Source organism: Ictidomys tridecemlineatus, chromosome 6 (assembly GCF_052094955.1).
Source record: "Ictidomys tridecemlineatus isolate mIctTri1 chromosome 6, mIctTri1.hap1, whole genome shotgun sequence".
Taxonomy (NCBI): Eukaryota; Metazoa; Chordata; class Mammalia; order Rodentia; family Sciuridae; genus Ictidomys; species Ictidomys tridecemlineatus.
In genome coordinates, this window is record NC_135482.1 from 37,155,659 (window position 1) to 37,170,392 (window position 14,734).

The 14,734-nt window shown below is 36.0% G+C and overlaps 1 long non-coding RNA gene across 1 annotated transcript in view; it reads left to right on the forward strand.

Moving 5' to 3' along the window:
- LOC144378593 (uncharacterized) overlaps positions 1–1,804 on the forward strand; it is a 36,882-nt gene extending 35,078 nt beyond the window's left edge. Inside the window, exon 2 of the long non-coding RNA XR_013440435.1 lies at positions 1,650–1,804. This is a non-coding gene — a long non-coding RNA (uncharacterized LOC144378593). The remainder of the gene's footprint in view (positions 1–1,649) is intronic.
- Positions 1,805–14,734: the final 12,930 nt, after the last annotated feature.

Below are 14,734 nucleotides of genomic sequence, written 5' to 3' on the forward strand. Positions count from 1 at the left end.
TAGGAGGGGGAGTATGGGAGGAATAGATGATTTCTAGATAGGGCAGAGGGGTAGGAAGGAAAGAGAGAGGGCAGGGGATTAGCAAGGATGGTGGAATGTGATATACATCATTATCCAAAGTATATGTATGAAGACACCAATTGGTGTCAACATACTTTATATACAACCAGAGATATGAAAAATTGTGCTATATATATGTAATAAGAATTTTAGTGCATTCTGTCATTTATTTTAAAAAATCAATAAAAACAAAACAAAACAAAGAATGGAGTTGCAGATATGGAGGAACAGAGGATGGGGACGTAGCGGGGAGAGAGAGGATGCCAGAGAGATTTAGCAAACTAGCACACCTTGCAGAGAGGTCCTCTTGGGGCTGTGGCTGTGTATTGATTAGTGCACTTGTTTTTCTGAGATCAGAAAAGCAACCATCAGAATGGAATAAGATCAATGACTAGAGCTCTAGTAAGGCTGGGAATAATAGTTCAAGTTCCCACCAGATGCACTGGGAAAGGCTTCCTATATAGAACTCATTTGAGTGGAAGCTTCAAAGAGTATTACCTTAGTCCTGGCACTGAATTAGTCCTTGATTAATGACTGCTCTAAATACATCGAAGAAAACTTAAAAGTAAACCCTGAGAGCATCTGACTATCTGCATGCCAGAAAAGTTTTAAACTTTATTTAAAGGAATACAACAAACTCCAAAGATGAGGAAGTAGCAGAAAAGCATCTATTATAAATATACTCCATATGTTCAAGAAGGTAGAAGAAAATAAGTGCGTTGAGAAATGGAAGATAAATATTCACATTTAAGACCTAAAAGGAACTTCTAAAGATGAAAATGCTATATTTGAAACGAACAGAGATTGGATAAGACTAACAGTGGGTAGGATGAGGTGCTAGGGGAGAAAAAAATCAGTGTATTGCCAACAGTAATAGAAACTATCCAAAAGAAAGCACAGGCAGCAAGAAGCCTAAGTGATATCAAACAAGCTTCATGCACGGGGGGACTATATACAGCAGCCTAAACTGTGTGCCATTGGACTTCCAGAAAAAAAGGGAGAAAGGAGAGAAAAATATTGGAAAAAAAAAATGAAGGTTCAAAATTTTACAAATTGTATGAAATTATAAACCTACAGATCTAAGAAGCCTGACAAATCCCAAACATAGGAAACATGAATAAACTCATACCAACTCATAATAAAATTGCTAAAAAAGTAGTGGTAATGAGAAAAAAAATATTAAAAGCAACCAGGAAAAAAAAAAAGAAGAAACAGAGAAAGAACAAAGAAGGAGGGGAATCACATAGTAATCTGAAAGGGGAAAACTAGACTAAAACCCACCAAGGACAGGAGCTGCCCTGAGGTGCCACACCTAGATGACACTTCCAGCTCAGGCTGTGTACAGTCATTGAAGGGAGCTTAGAAAATTTCAGTATGGGGTTTCTAGTGCTCATGATCCATGGTGGACCAGGTCCAGGCTTGAAGTGAGCAGAGGATAGCTGTGTCCAGGTGATTCCAGGTGCTAAATATAGAACATTTCAAGGAAGATGCTCCAAAGCACATGGATACCTGAGGGGCATGATTCAGGACAATGTTCCACTTGTGCTGGTCTGAAGCTGTATCTGCTTCTAACTTCTTTTGTGTTGCAGGGAAATAGCCAGAGTCACAGTATGAAGATGGCAAATGTTCCATTGGCCTGAAGGACAGCTTGCAGCAGCCTTTCTCCTCCTAGCTCCCACACTTGTCCCACTACTGCCTGCATGGGATGCAAGTGGAGGAAATAAATACATATCCTGTTAAGCCAGCAAGTTTGTGAATGTGTCTCTTACATCAGCTACTTAATGATCTCCCCTATTCATCATCCTATTTCCTCCATGTTTTAGTTCCTTATGAACTTGAATACTCAGGAGTGGCGAAGTCACTGCAATGGCCTTTTTCTGCATACTCCTTTGATTTTCCTCCTTCGTTCCAGTATAGTATGATTTTTCTACTTCAAGAATGTTATATTATTTCTAGTCTGCTGATGTTGCTTTGTTCTATTTTCTTTATGTAATCCGAGTCATTTTTGGAATTTAGGGTTAAGAGAATAATTAGATTTGTGTGCTTAATCCAGCATCTTGAACCAATCTTCCTGTCACTGTTATTTCAATTTCAATTTTTTTTGGTTCCTAGTAAGCCTGAATAATTTCCCATATGTGTGTTTACTAATTATTTCCTACTTTGTGAATTTGCTGCTCATGTCCTTTGCTTCTTTATTTATTATAATATTTATGTTTTTAAAGTTAAAAATTACTGCATGGCTGCACTCAAACTTATTATTAATTCCAGAACATGACCTGTGCATTCCTGTTTCTCTGTATTTGCTCATGGTGGTCCATGCTTTCAGCTATTCTCTCTCTTCTATTCACTTAAATCATATCCTTCACAGCATCTCTGTAGTTGCATATCATGCTGTCAGTTATGATTGCTCTAATACTTATTTATCTTGGATAGTATTTACTGCATACTTAACTCTTGCCAAATTCCACAATAAGTTTTTCACATACCTTATCATATTTAACCCTTTCATATTTAAACCTTGTGTTGTAAGTACAATTATTAAATCCATTTTACAGGTGTGTAAACTGAGGCCTAAACAGATTAGGTAACAAAAATACCCTAAGTCACAGAAATGGAGCGGGTTAGAACCGGGATTCAAGTCCCTTCTACCTGTTTACAAGGTTCTAAACCACGGTACTTCACTTATTCCTTTGGATTCCTAGAGTCCTTTTGGCTGTTATTTGGCTATAACATATTTAAAATCTATGTATCTTTGTTTTTTCCCCTATACTTCCCCTGTGTTTCCTATTCAGTTGTAAAGTTTTTAAAGTTACATACTTTTACCATATAAATGTTTTTTCTATCTTCACAGTGTATTAGTGCTAACAAGTAAGAGCACTCAATACAATTTGGTAAATTTATCAATTACTCAGGATCTTTTAGGCCAATTAATTACTTCCCTGAAGGAGATTCTTTTTGCATGCAAAACTGAGAGGTTCCCTCTTTGTAATTTGTCTCAAGTGACTCTTGCCACAGATTGTTACCTCTCTTTGATGTCTTTCTCTTTATGGCAGGTTATTTAGAAGACCTAAGTGACAGCCTTAGCATTCTGTAGAATTCTGTTTATAATTATGAAGAGTAATATGCATGAACATTTCCAGAATTGGGCTTGATTTCTTTGGCCCTTTTTCAATCAGGTGAAAATTCCTAAATAAACCTGGATTCCATCTCATCACTTTTCCACAGCTTAAAAATTTCAAGTCTCTATAGTTACCTCTGAAAATTGCAGGGCAATTTGTAGTAATGGCAATGCAGCCCATCTTTGACAGCACCTCAAGAGTAGTTTGGGTTATTGCCCTTCCATTCCTGTGTAGACTTAAAGAGTTCAGCAGTACCTTTCTTTTCAGTTGGTGAATCTGTGTTTAAAGAAGAAAAAAGATGACAATGCTATCAAGATGATGATAATACTCAGCAATTGATATCTCCTTCATTTTACCATGTATTTTAGAGCTATCCATTTCCCAGAATTCTCAGGTCCAATCAAGCTGGGACTGGGGCAAAGCCAAATTTTCTGAGCGCCAAGAGAACAAAGTAGAAGTTGAAGAAGACATTTATCTGGATCATGGTATCCCATCCCAAGACTGTGATATTTAAGTGTGGCTATAGTTTTTACAAAAGGTAAAATTCTTACCACAAAATAGTTTTCATTTGTTTCAATTAATGTATAGAAATGTATTACAAACATAATTTATAGGAGGTTACTGCTATAAATTAAGCAAAATGAGCAGATTTAGGATCTTCAGTTACTTTATTTAGGTTCTTCATTACTGTTCTAGAAAGTTTACAGTGTAAAGCTTATATTGAAAATACCTAGGGTTTTTGTTGTTGTTGTTGTTTGTTTGTTTGTTTTTTGTACTGGGGATTGAACTCAGAGACACTGAGCCACATCCCTAGCCCTATTTTGTATTTTATTTAGAGACAGGTTTTCACTGAGTTGCTTAGTGCCTTGCTGTTGCTGAGGTTGGCTTTGAACTTGTGATCCTCCTGTCTCAGCCTCCTAAGCCACTGGGATTACAAGCGTACGACATGGCACCCAGCAAAAATACATAGGTTTTTATAGAATCATTTGTACTCTATCTACTTTCAAGAAGGGCTGGAGGTGATTTTATAATAAAAGTACAAGAATAATAAACCTAAAATGAAGATCTCATTGCAAGATAAAAATTATATGAAATCTGATCTTAAATGTGACCCTTGGTTAGGAGTGTGTTAAAAAGAAACCTTTATGGACAATGGCTTAAATAAGAAAGAATCTTACTTTTTCCAAACAAAAGAAGTTTTAGAGCCCAGGCAGACCAGATGCCTCTCTGGAGGCACCCAGGCTGTTTCCATCTTCCTGCTCCCCTCTCCTTGGACTGTGGCTTTGCATCTCAGGATTTAAGATGCTGTGCCTCAGAAGTAAGGATTGTGTTCCAGATAAGGTAAAGGGAGAGAGGCAAAAGGCTGAGTGGGCACACTGGTGGAATTAGTGTCTTGGAAGTACCATTTCAGGACACTATAACATTTGTTAAAACTTGGTCACCCATCCACAATGGAATCTAAGTTAAGCATGTTCTCAGTGGGCTAAGCATATTTTCACCTTTAGCAAAAAGTGGTTGTTTTGTTAAGGTAGAAAGGAAAGATGATTAAAAAAAATGTACGATGTCTGCTATTTATCAACTGATTTTAAAAACAAGTTGATCTAAGACCTTTATGTCCAAGTAAACACTTTTTAGAAGAAAATTTAAATTTCACAAGAATATCCTGCCATTATTTTAAAACAATATTTCCAAAGTGCATTCTATGAGGAAAAAGTAGATATTAAAAAAAAGACTTATGAGTCAAAATAGTTTGAGAATCTGGGTTAAGCATAATCGATTAAATAGCAAGAGCCATTAGTATGGTAAGATTATGCTTTTTAAATCTTCAAAGAGGAAAACTAGGATGATACAGTTCCTAAACTTACTTGGCCACAGAAATTTTTTTGGGGGGGGGGTAATACAAAAATTGACAAAACAAAAAGCTGGTTCTTTGAAAAAATAAATAAAACTGATAAACCCTTAGCCACCCTAACGAAAAGAAGGATGGAGTAAACTCATTACTAAAATTTGTAATGAAAAAGGAAATATTATGACAGACACTATTGAAATACAGAAGACAATTAGAAACTATTTTGGAAATTTATACTCCAGTCAAGTAGAAAAGCTTGAAGACACCGACAAATTTCTAGAGGCATATAATCAACCCAAACTGAGTCAAGAGGACATACACAATTTAAACAGATCAATTTCAAGAAAGGAAATAGAAGATACCATCAAAAACCTAGCAACCAAGAAAAGCCCAGGACCAGATTGATTCAGAGCTGAGTTCTAGAAGACCTACAAGGAAGAATTAATACCAATACTCCTCAAGTTATTCCATGAAATAGAAAAGGAAGGAATCCTTCTAAGCTCATTCTGTGAAGCTAGTATCATCCTGATACTAAAACCAGGCAGAGACACATCAAGGAAAGAAAATTTCAGACCAATATCCCTGATGAACATTGATGAAAAAATTCTCAATAAAATTCTAGCAACTCATATACAAAATATATTTAAAAAATAGTGTACCATGATCAAGTGGGGTTCATTCCAGGGAGGCATGGTTGGTTCAACATTCGGAAATCAATAAATATAATTCATTATATCAATAGATTTAAAAATAAGAATCCTATGATTATATCAATTAATTCAGAGAAAGCATTTGACAAAATATAGCACCCTTTCATGTTCAAAGCACTAGGAAAAACTAGAGATAGTAGGAACATACCTCAACATTGTAAAAGCTATCTATGTTAAACCCAAGGCCAATATCATTCTAAATGCTGAAAAATTGGAAGCATTCCCTCTAAAAACTGGAACAAGATAGGGATGCCCCCTTTCACCACTTCTATTCAACACAGTCCTTGAAACTCTAGCCAGAGAAATTGGACAGATGAAAGAAATTAAAGATATACAAATAGGAAAAGAAGAACTCAAACTATTTTTATTTGCTGGTGACATGACTCCATACTTAAAGAATCCAAAAAACTCCACCAGAAAACTTCTAGAATTAATTAATTAATTCAGTAAAGTAACAGGATATAAAATCAATATCCATAACAAAAATACATTTGTATACATCAGTGATGAATCCTCTTAAAGAGAAATTAGGAAAACTGTCTCATTCACAATAGCCTCAAAAAAATAAAATACTTGGGAATCAACTTAACAAAATAGGTAAAAGACCTCTACGATGAAAACTACAAAACACTAAAGAAAGAAATTCAAGAAGACCTTAGAAGATGGAAAGATCTCCCATGCTCTTGGATAGGCAAAATTAATATTGTCAAAATGGTCATACTACCCAAAGCACTATACAGATTCAATGCAATTCCAATTAAAATTCCAACATTATTCCTCATAGAAGTAAAAAAAGCAATCATGAAATTCATTTGGAAAAAATAAGAGATCCAGAATAGCCAAAGAAATCATTAGCAAGAAGCATGAAGCAGGAGGCATCACAATACCAGACCTTAAACTATACTACAAAGCTATGGTAACAAAACAGCATGGTATTGGCACCAAAATAGAAATGTAGATCAATGTTACAGAATAGGACATAGAGACAAATCCACATAAATACAGTCATCTCATAATAGACAATGGTGCCAAAAACATTATATTGGAGAAAAGATAGTTTCTTCAACAAATGGTGCTGGGAGAACTGGAAATACATATGCAGCAAAATGAAACTAAACCCCTATCTCTCACCATGTACAAAACTCAACTCAAAGTGGATCAAGGACCTAGGAATTAGACCAGAGACCCTGTGCCTAATAGAGGAAAAAGTAGGCATAAATTTTCATCACATTGGATTAGGCCCTGACTTCCTTAAGACTCCTAAAGTGCAAGAAATAAAATTAAGAATAAATGGGATGGACTCAAACTAAAAATCTCTTCTCAGCAAAAGAAACAATGAGGTGAAGAAAGAGCCTACATTTTGGGGGCAAATTTTTGCCACATGCACATCAGATAGAGCGCTAATCTCCAGGATATATTAAGAACTCAAAATACTTAACATCAAAGAACAAACAACCCAATAAATAAATGATCTCAGACACTTCTCAGAAGAGTATATACATTTAATCAACAAATATATGAAAAAATCTTCAATATCCCTAGTAAATTAGAGAAATGAAAATCAAAACTACTCTTCAGAATTCATCTCACTCCAGTCAGAATGGCAGTTATCAGGAATACAGACAATAATAAATGTTGGCAAGGATGTAGGGGAAAAGACACAATCATACATTGCTGGTGGGACTGCAAATGGTGCAACCACTCTGGAAAGCAGTATGGAGATTCCTTAGAAAACTTAGAAAGGAACCACCATTTGACCCAGCTATCCCACTCCTCTGTCTATACCCAAAGGATTTAAAATCAGCATACTATAGTAATGCAGCCACATCAATATTATAGCAGCTCAATTCACAATAGCTAAACTGTGGAAGCAACCTAGATGCCCTTCAATAGACAAATGGATAAAGAAACTGTGGTCTATATACAAAATGGAATATTACTCATCACTAAAAGAGAATAAAATTATGGCATTTGCAGGTAAATGGATGGAGTTGGCTGAATGTTCTCTCTGATAAGTTGATGCTGATTCATAAATGGGGGAGGTAGCATGGAAAAAATGGAGGAACTTTGATAGGGCAAAGGGAGGGAGGGGTGGAGAGGGAGCATAGGGGCAAGAAAGATGGTGAAATGAGATGAACATCATTACCCTAGGTACATGTATGCCTGCACATATGGTGCAATGCTACATCGTATACAACCAGAGAAATGAAAAGTTGTGCTGCAATTATGTACAATGAATCAAAATGCATTCTGCTGCCATATATACCTAATTAAAATAAATTAATTAATTAAAAAAAGAGAAATAGAAACCCAGTGAAAACAAAAACTAGTATAAAAAGACCTCTGGCTTGAGAAATACTGAGTAGAATGTAAACATATCCTTAGGGGGAATGGGGGGGATTATACTATTACCAAAAGGAATTCCAAAAATGATTTGAGTAACAGCAAAATCAGTGGACTCCTTTCTTTCTCTCTCCCTGCCTTCCCCCTATAGGTTTTTCTTTTTCTTTAAAGAACTAGCCTTTCTATCTTATCCCATATTATTATTATTTTTTAATAGCACATCCCTTTTCGTTAAGGCTTTCATCAAAGATCTCCATGTTTTCAGCTACAAGGGTCATAAAGAGAGCAATAATAACTCATAGTGAAGACAGTGACTTATAGAGCCACATAAGTTCCTAGATCCCTGAACTGCCCCCCATCCTTTTTGCAGGGAGTTGTTAAAGAGGCTTGTGTTTCTTCTCTGGCAGAGGAGGGTGTGGGAAAGTGTAGGTGAGACTGAAACATTGAATGGAAGAGGAAGGATGGATGAATAGGTAATGCCTCAGGGGATTTGGGGAGAACTGAATAAAGACTCTGGTGCCCAAGGCACTTAGCAATTAGTTAAACCTGTGGCTCCTTTATTCCCCTATACAAAGAAACAAAACACAATCCCTTAACTAGTTTTTGAAACAAATTATATGTCTTTTGTTATAAACTCAGAGCATTACCTAGTGCCTGGTACTTTTAAGCACTTAGTAATTGCTTTCATGAAATTTGACACTGAAAGAAAAGGAAAAAGTCCTTCTCTCAAGGCAGTTTAGAGAATGTCTTTTTCTCTATTTGGAATGTAGTCTGTTTGAGATGAGTAGTATATCAAGAATAACTTTAACACAGGGAGAAAAAAAAAGAGCATTTAAATACTAGTGTGTTCGGGACTTCATCTGAGTGAATTCCATTTTTGCTTTCCAATAGAGGTATCTTATTATTATCTTGTTATTTTTAATTTTCAAAACAGTTATACATTTAAAAAAAGCTAAATAAAAATGGAAAAAAATACCCACGAGTTCACATTTCCTCTCAAATCAAACGTAGAAACATGTTATTATTTATTGGTAAAAACAACTCAATGTTCTAGAGAAAGAAAAGATTTTTAAAAAATTAGGAGTGGAATTTAGAACCCAAATAAGAGAAACTGAAATGTCTGGCAGCTTAAGGTTTTTACTAAATAGATAGAGTGATAATAGAGAAGGTGAGTTTTTTTACTTTCACAATCTCCAGAAACATGTATTGGATGCACATCAAAATTGAGTATCTAATTGGCTACCCATCCCACCCCCCCAAAAAAAAAAATCTGTTTGCAGCCCAATTCTCCCTGTCTACCTTACCCTGCAGAGGCTAAAGAAGCCTAGTACTTGAACACTTCCTTAGGTACTGAGCTGGTCCTGGGACTTCTTACCTTTGAACTTCATGTTATGTAAAAATGAACATCCTTATGTTTTAAGCCTCTTTTTATGTTGTTTTGTTATTTGCAGACAGAGAATACCTAGCAATATAGAATTTGGATTTTTTGTTTTCAAGTTATTGGGTGGTTTTAAAAACACTCTAAAATTCCATGGAAATGACTATTTTCTCATATACAGAATTCTCACAAATATTTTGGTTTCTTTCTGGACTTTCTCTTTTGTTCCACTGGGGTATCTGCACAGTATGGTCACCATCTAAGTTTTAATATCTAATAGGACAGGAGTTAGTACTGCCTTAACTTATGAGTTGTGTTATTCATTTTCAACTTTGTAATACTCTTCTTAGGTCTAATTTCCCTCCTGTGATTCAATAGGACAGTTTCTTCTACTTTTTTTTTTCTTTCTTTAAGGATCATAAAACTACAGTTGGATAAAAATGTAGACATTAGGTCAAGAGTTTATAGACAGAAGATGAAGCCTATAGATTAGAAATTTTTTTAAAAAATGATAGTTCTGCATGTCAACAAATAATGTCAAGTGTATTGCAATTTTTAAAGTAATGGAAGATTGCCCTTTAATGTCTTAAACATCTGGTATTTGTGTAGGCTGAGGGAAAAAAAACATTTTGAAAGTTGAAACCCAAAACTCCAAAAGAATTAGTGAACAGAGTAATAGAGTTGTACAGTAATAAGAAAATACAATGCCCTTGTTCCCATTCTGCATAAATGATAAGCAATTAGTTTGCTCTCTGAGACAGCCTTGAGATGTGACAGCAGCCTGAGCAAAGCAGACCCTTTACTTTGCTAACTGAGGCTGTCAGTTGGGAAGGATGTTTTGCTTGACAGTTGATTAGGGGTTAAATGAACTGAAAAAAATTGGTAATTTTTTCTGCTTTCACATTTATTATAACAGCAATTATCTGCATTTTTTCTTCTGCCAGTTCTAAAGACTAGATTTAAATAATTATCCATGTAAGAAAACCGGATTTTGAATGGCAGAAAGGCAACTAGGATTTGAAACCACTAGCTCTATGAAGGATAAGATCCTTATCAGGAAATTGGCTAACATGGTTGATAGGTCTTGAAAGATGCTTTTGAAAACCTGCCAAAACTAAAAAAAAAAAAAAAAAAAAAAAAAAAAAAAAATGCAGTGCTGGGGGAAAAATATTGAACATATGTTTATCTGGCTTTTTCTTAACTATTCAGTAGAACTTTATCATTCCTTTCTGAGTCAAAGAATTTATATATTTATTGCTCAGAATTTATGGAGTTCCTACTATGTTCCAGGCAGTGTTCTAGATGCTGGGGATACAGTAGTGGACAAGCAAATGAAGGGCTTGGTCTCCATGGATACATGTCTTGAAGAAGAAAAACAGGCAATAAACAGATAAGCAGGGGAATATTTAGTATGCCTGGTGGTGATGATATTTAATCAAGGACATAGATCAAGTGAAGGAATAAGATCTGGGGTCTCTGGAGGAGGAAAGTTGGAGTAGAAGGAACAGCAGGTGTGACAGGTGCAGAAGCCCTGAGATGGAGTTTATGTGGCTGCCTGAGGAACACAGGGAGGCCAGTGTGACTGGAGTGGAGTGGGCCACAGAGAAAGTGGTGGGTAATGAGGTCAGAGTGGTGGCTGGAAGCCCACTGTGTAAGGCCATGTAGAGCACGGTGGGAATCTGACTTCTCTTTCTGAGATGGAAAACCATGGGAAAACTTGAAGATGAGATGTGATCTGTATGTCTTAATATGATCACTTTGGCTGAAACGGGTAACCACATGAGTAGTTAGGAAGGTGAGTGGTAGGATAGTGATGAAGGGTAAGTGTTCAGTTTGAGACAAATTCCATTCTGATGCCTATTAGACTTCAAAGTGGAAATATTCAGTAGGCTGTTGGATGTATGAGATTGTAGTTCAAGGGTGAGGTCTAGGGTAGAGACAAACATTTGGAGCCATTAGCAGTTAACTAGCATTACAGTCATTAGAGTGAGATCATCCAGGATGCCTGTGGGTAGAGGTCTGAGGTCTGAGGCACTTTGAAGTTCTAATACCATTGTTGATTTGATCTATAATTCTTGACAAACTTCTTAATCTCTGTTTCTCAATTTATTGTCTAATTTCTGATAGAAGTATAGTATGAGCCACAAATGGCATTCCTAAACACAATTTAAAGCTTTTTTAGTAGCCACATTTAAAAGTTTTAAAAAGTGAAATTAATTTTAATTATACACACACACACACACATACATACATATGTATATTTGTGGTATTGGGGACTAAATGAACCCAGAGGTGCTCTACCAGTGGGCTACAGATTCCCAGTCCTTTTTATTTTTCATTTTGAGACAGGATTATTCAATTACTGAGGCTGGCCTTAAACTAGCCATTCTCCTGCCTCAGCATTCCAAAATCATTGAGACTACAGGCATATACCACCATGCATGACTTAACTATATATTTTGTTTTACCCGATGTGGTAGGAAGAATAATGATCTCAAAGATATCCAAGATCTTTGAAACATGAATTTTTCTTACTTGGCAAAGGGACTTTGCAGATGTGATTAAGGGTAAAGACCTTGAGATTATGAGAGTATCTGGTATTATCAGAGTGCAACAATTTAGTCATGTGAGTCTTTAAAAATGGAGGACCTGGACTTAGTTGTGGTCAGAGATATGTGTGGATAGAGGAAGGAAGAACTAGAGAAATGAGCACTGATAAATTTGTGTTGTTTTAAGCTACTTAGTTTGTGATAATTTGCATGGCAGCAATAGGAAAACATGACTTTCAGTGTACTCCTAGAATTATCATTTCTAGGAGAAATCAATATACAAAATATTATGATATTTTATATTTTTAAATGTAATTTTTGAAACCTGGTATGTAAATTTACAACTTGGACCAGCCCCATTTTATTTTATTTATTTACAAAAATTTTTATTGGTGTATCATAATTATACAGAAGTGGGTTTCACTACAACATATTTGTAAATGCCCATAACATAATTAGATCAATTTTATTCCCTAGTACCTCCCCTTGCCTGCCCCTCTCCTCCCTGATTCCTTTCCTCCACCTTGCTTGTCTCCTTTCTTATTTTTATGAGTTCTTTTCCCCCTCATTTTCTCTAGCTTCCACATATAAGAGAAAACACACAACCATTGACTTCCTCAGTTTTGTTTATTCACTTTACAGGATTCTCTCTAGTTTTATTCATTTTTCTACAAAGGACATAATTTCATTCTTCTTTATGATTGATTGAATAAAACTTCATTGTGTATATATGCCATAATTTCTTTATCCATTCATCTGCTGATGGACATTAGGCTGGTTTCATCACTTGGCTATTGTGAATTGTGCTATTATAACATGAGAATGTATGTATCTCTATAGCATGCTGACTTCTGTTCTTTTAGGTAAATACCAAGAAGTGCTATAGTTATATATATGTGGTTCCATTCCTAATCTTTTGAGGAATCTCCATGCTGTTTTCCATAGTGGCTGCACTAATCTATGTTCCCACCAACAGTGTATTAAGATTTCCTTTTGGGGCTGGGATTGTCGCTCAGTGGTAGAGCACTTCCCTAGCATATGTGAGGCACTGGGTTCAATTCTCAGCACTGCATATAAATAAATAAAATAAAGGTCAATTGACAACTAAAAAAAAATTAGAAAAATAAATTTCCTTTTGCTCACATTCTCTCTAGCATTTTATTATTATTATTATTTCTATTCTCTTTTGGGGTGGGTGGCAGTACTGGATCAAACCTAGGGGTACTTTACTTTATGGATCTACATAATAGATGAATTTTCCCCCCACTAAATTGGTGAAGCTGGCAATCCACTTGCCTCAGCCTCCTGAATAGCTGGAATTACAAGTGTGTACCACTCTACCTGGCTTGTTATTTGTATTTTTGATTATTGCCATTTTAACTCCAATGGAATGAAATCTCAGTATGGATTTGCTTTATATTTTCCTGATTGTGAACTAGCTCCATTTTAAATGTTCAATAACCCCATGTGGTTAGTTGACATTGAAGTTCTACTTAGCTCGTTGAGAAAGGGTAAAGTAGTTTAGCATAAGGAAGAAACATGATAGTTTATTTGCCAGTTTGGCTGGGGCACAGTGCTCCGATATTTGGTCAAATATTATTCTGGATGATTTTGTGAAAATTTTTAAAAATAATTTTTAAATTAATATTTTTAATTGAAGAGTCATAACATTTATGGGCTACAATATGATGTTTTAATATATAAAGAATATAGAATATTTTAATTAAGCTAATAAGCACATTCATCACCTTGCTTGCTTGTTTTTTGTGGTGAGACATTTGAAATTTGCTCTCTGAGTATATATGGAGATATAATATACATAATTGTTGACTATAGTTGTCCTGATGTATACATTAGGTCTCAAGGTTTATTCTTCCTGCCTGAAACCTTGTATGTGAAAGTGTTTGGGGATGAGATTAAAATTTAAATCAGTGAACTCTGAGTAAAATAGGTTATCTTCCATTGTTTAACTGGGAAGACTGACCTCCCCCAAAAGAGGAATTCTATGTGCAGACTGCCTGTAGACTTGAAGTGTAACTCTTCCCTGAGTCTCCATCTTGCTAGCCTACCCCATCGACTGTGGGTTCGGCAAGCCTCCACAATCATGGGAGTCAATTTCTTAAAATCTTTCAATTTTTGTCTCTGTGTCTGTCTCTTTCTCTATATTTAGCCGCTCCACCCCCACCCCATGTCGGTTCTGTTTCACTGAAGAACCCTGACTAATGCAGCTTTCATCTGAGAAAATGAAAGATAAATGCTATATCTGACACCCCCAACCCCCATTTCCAGAGTCTAGAGTTTGTCCAATAGTGGAGAGAAAGCAGTGGATTGGGAGGTGTAAATGGGGCAGGAGAGGAGGGCACTTCAGAATCCAGGGAGTGGAGGAGTGGAGGAGGGGAGGAGGGGAGCATGGCATGTGAGGGAGGGGTCTGCTGCTGCTTCTGGCTGACTTTGGAAAAAAGCACATCTGTTTTAAGAGGCCTAGAGATCTGCAGCCCTAGGAAAGCTGCATTCTCTTGAGGAGAAGTATTTTGAGTTCTGTCAGGGTAAAGAGATGGGTCCCATATTGTTTTGCCTTAACAAAATACCACAGCCTGAGTAGCTTAAACAATAGAATTGTATCTTCCCTACATTTCTGGAGGCCAGAAGTTCAACATCAACTTGATGGAGAGTTTTTGCCCTGCAGTCTTCTCCTTAGTGCAAAGACAGTTAGTTGCCTTTTTGTT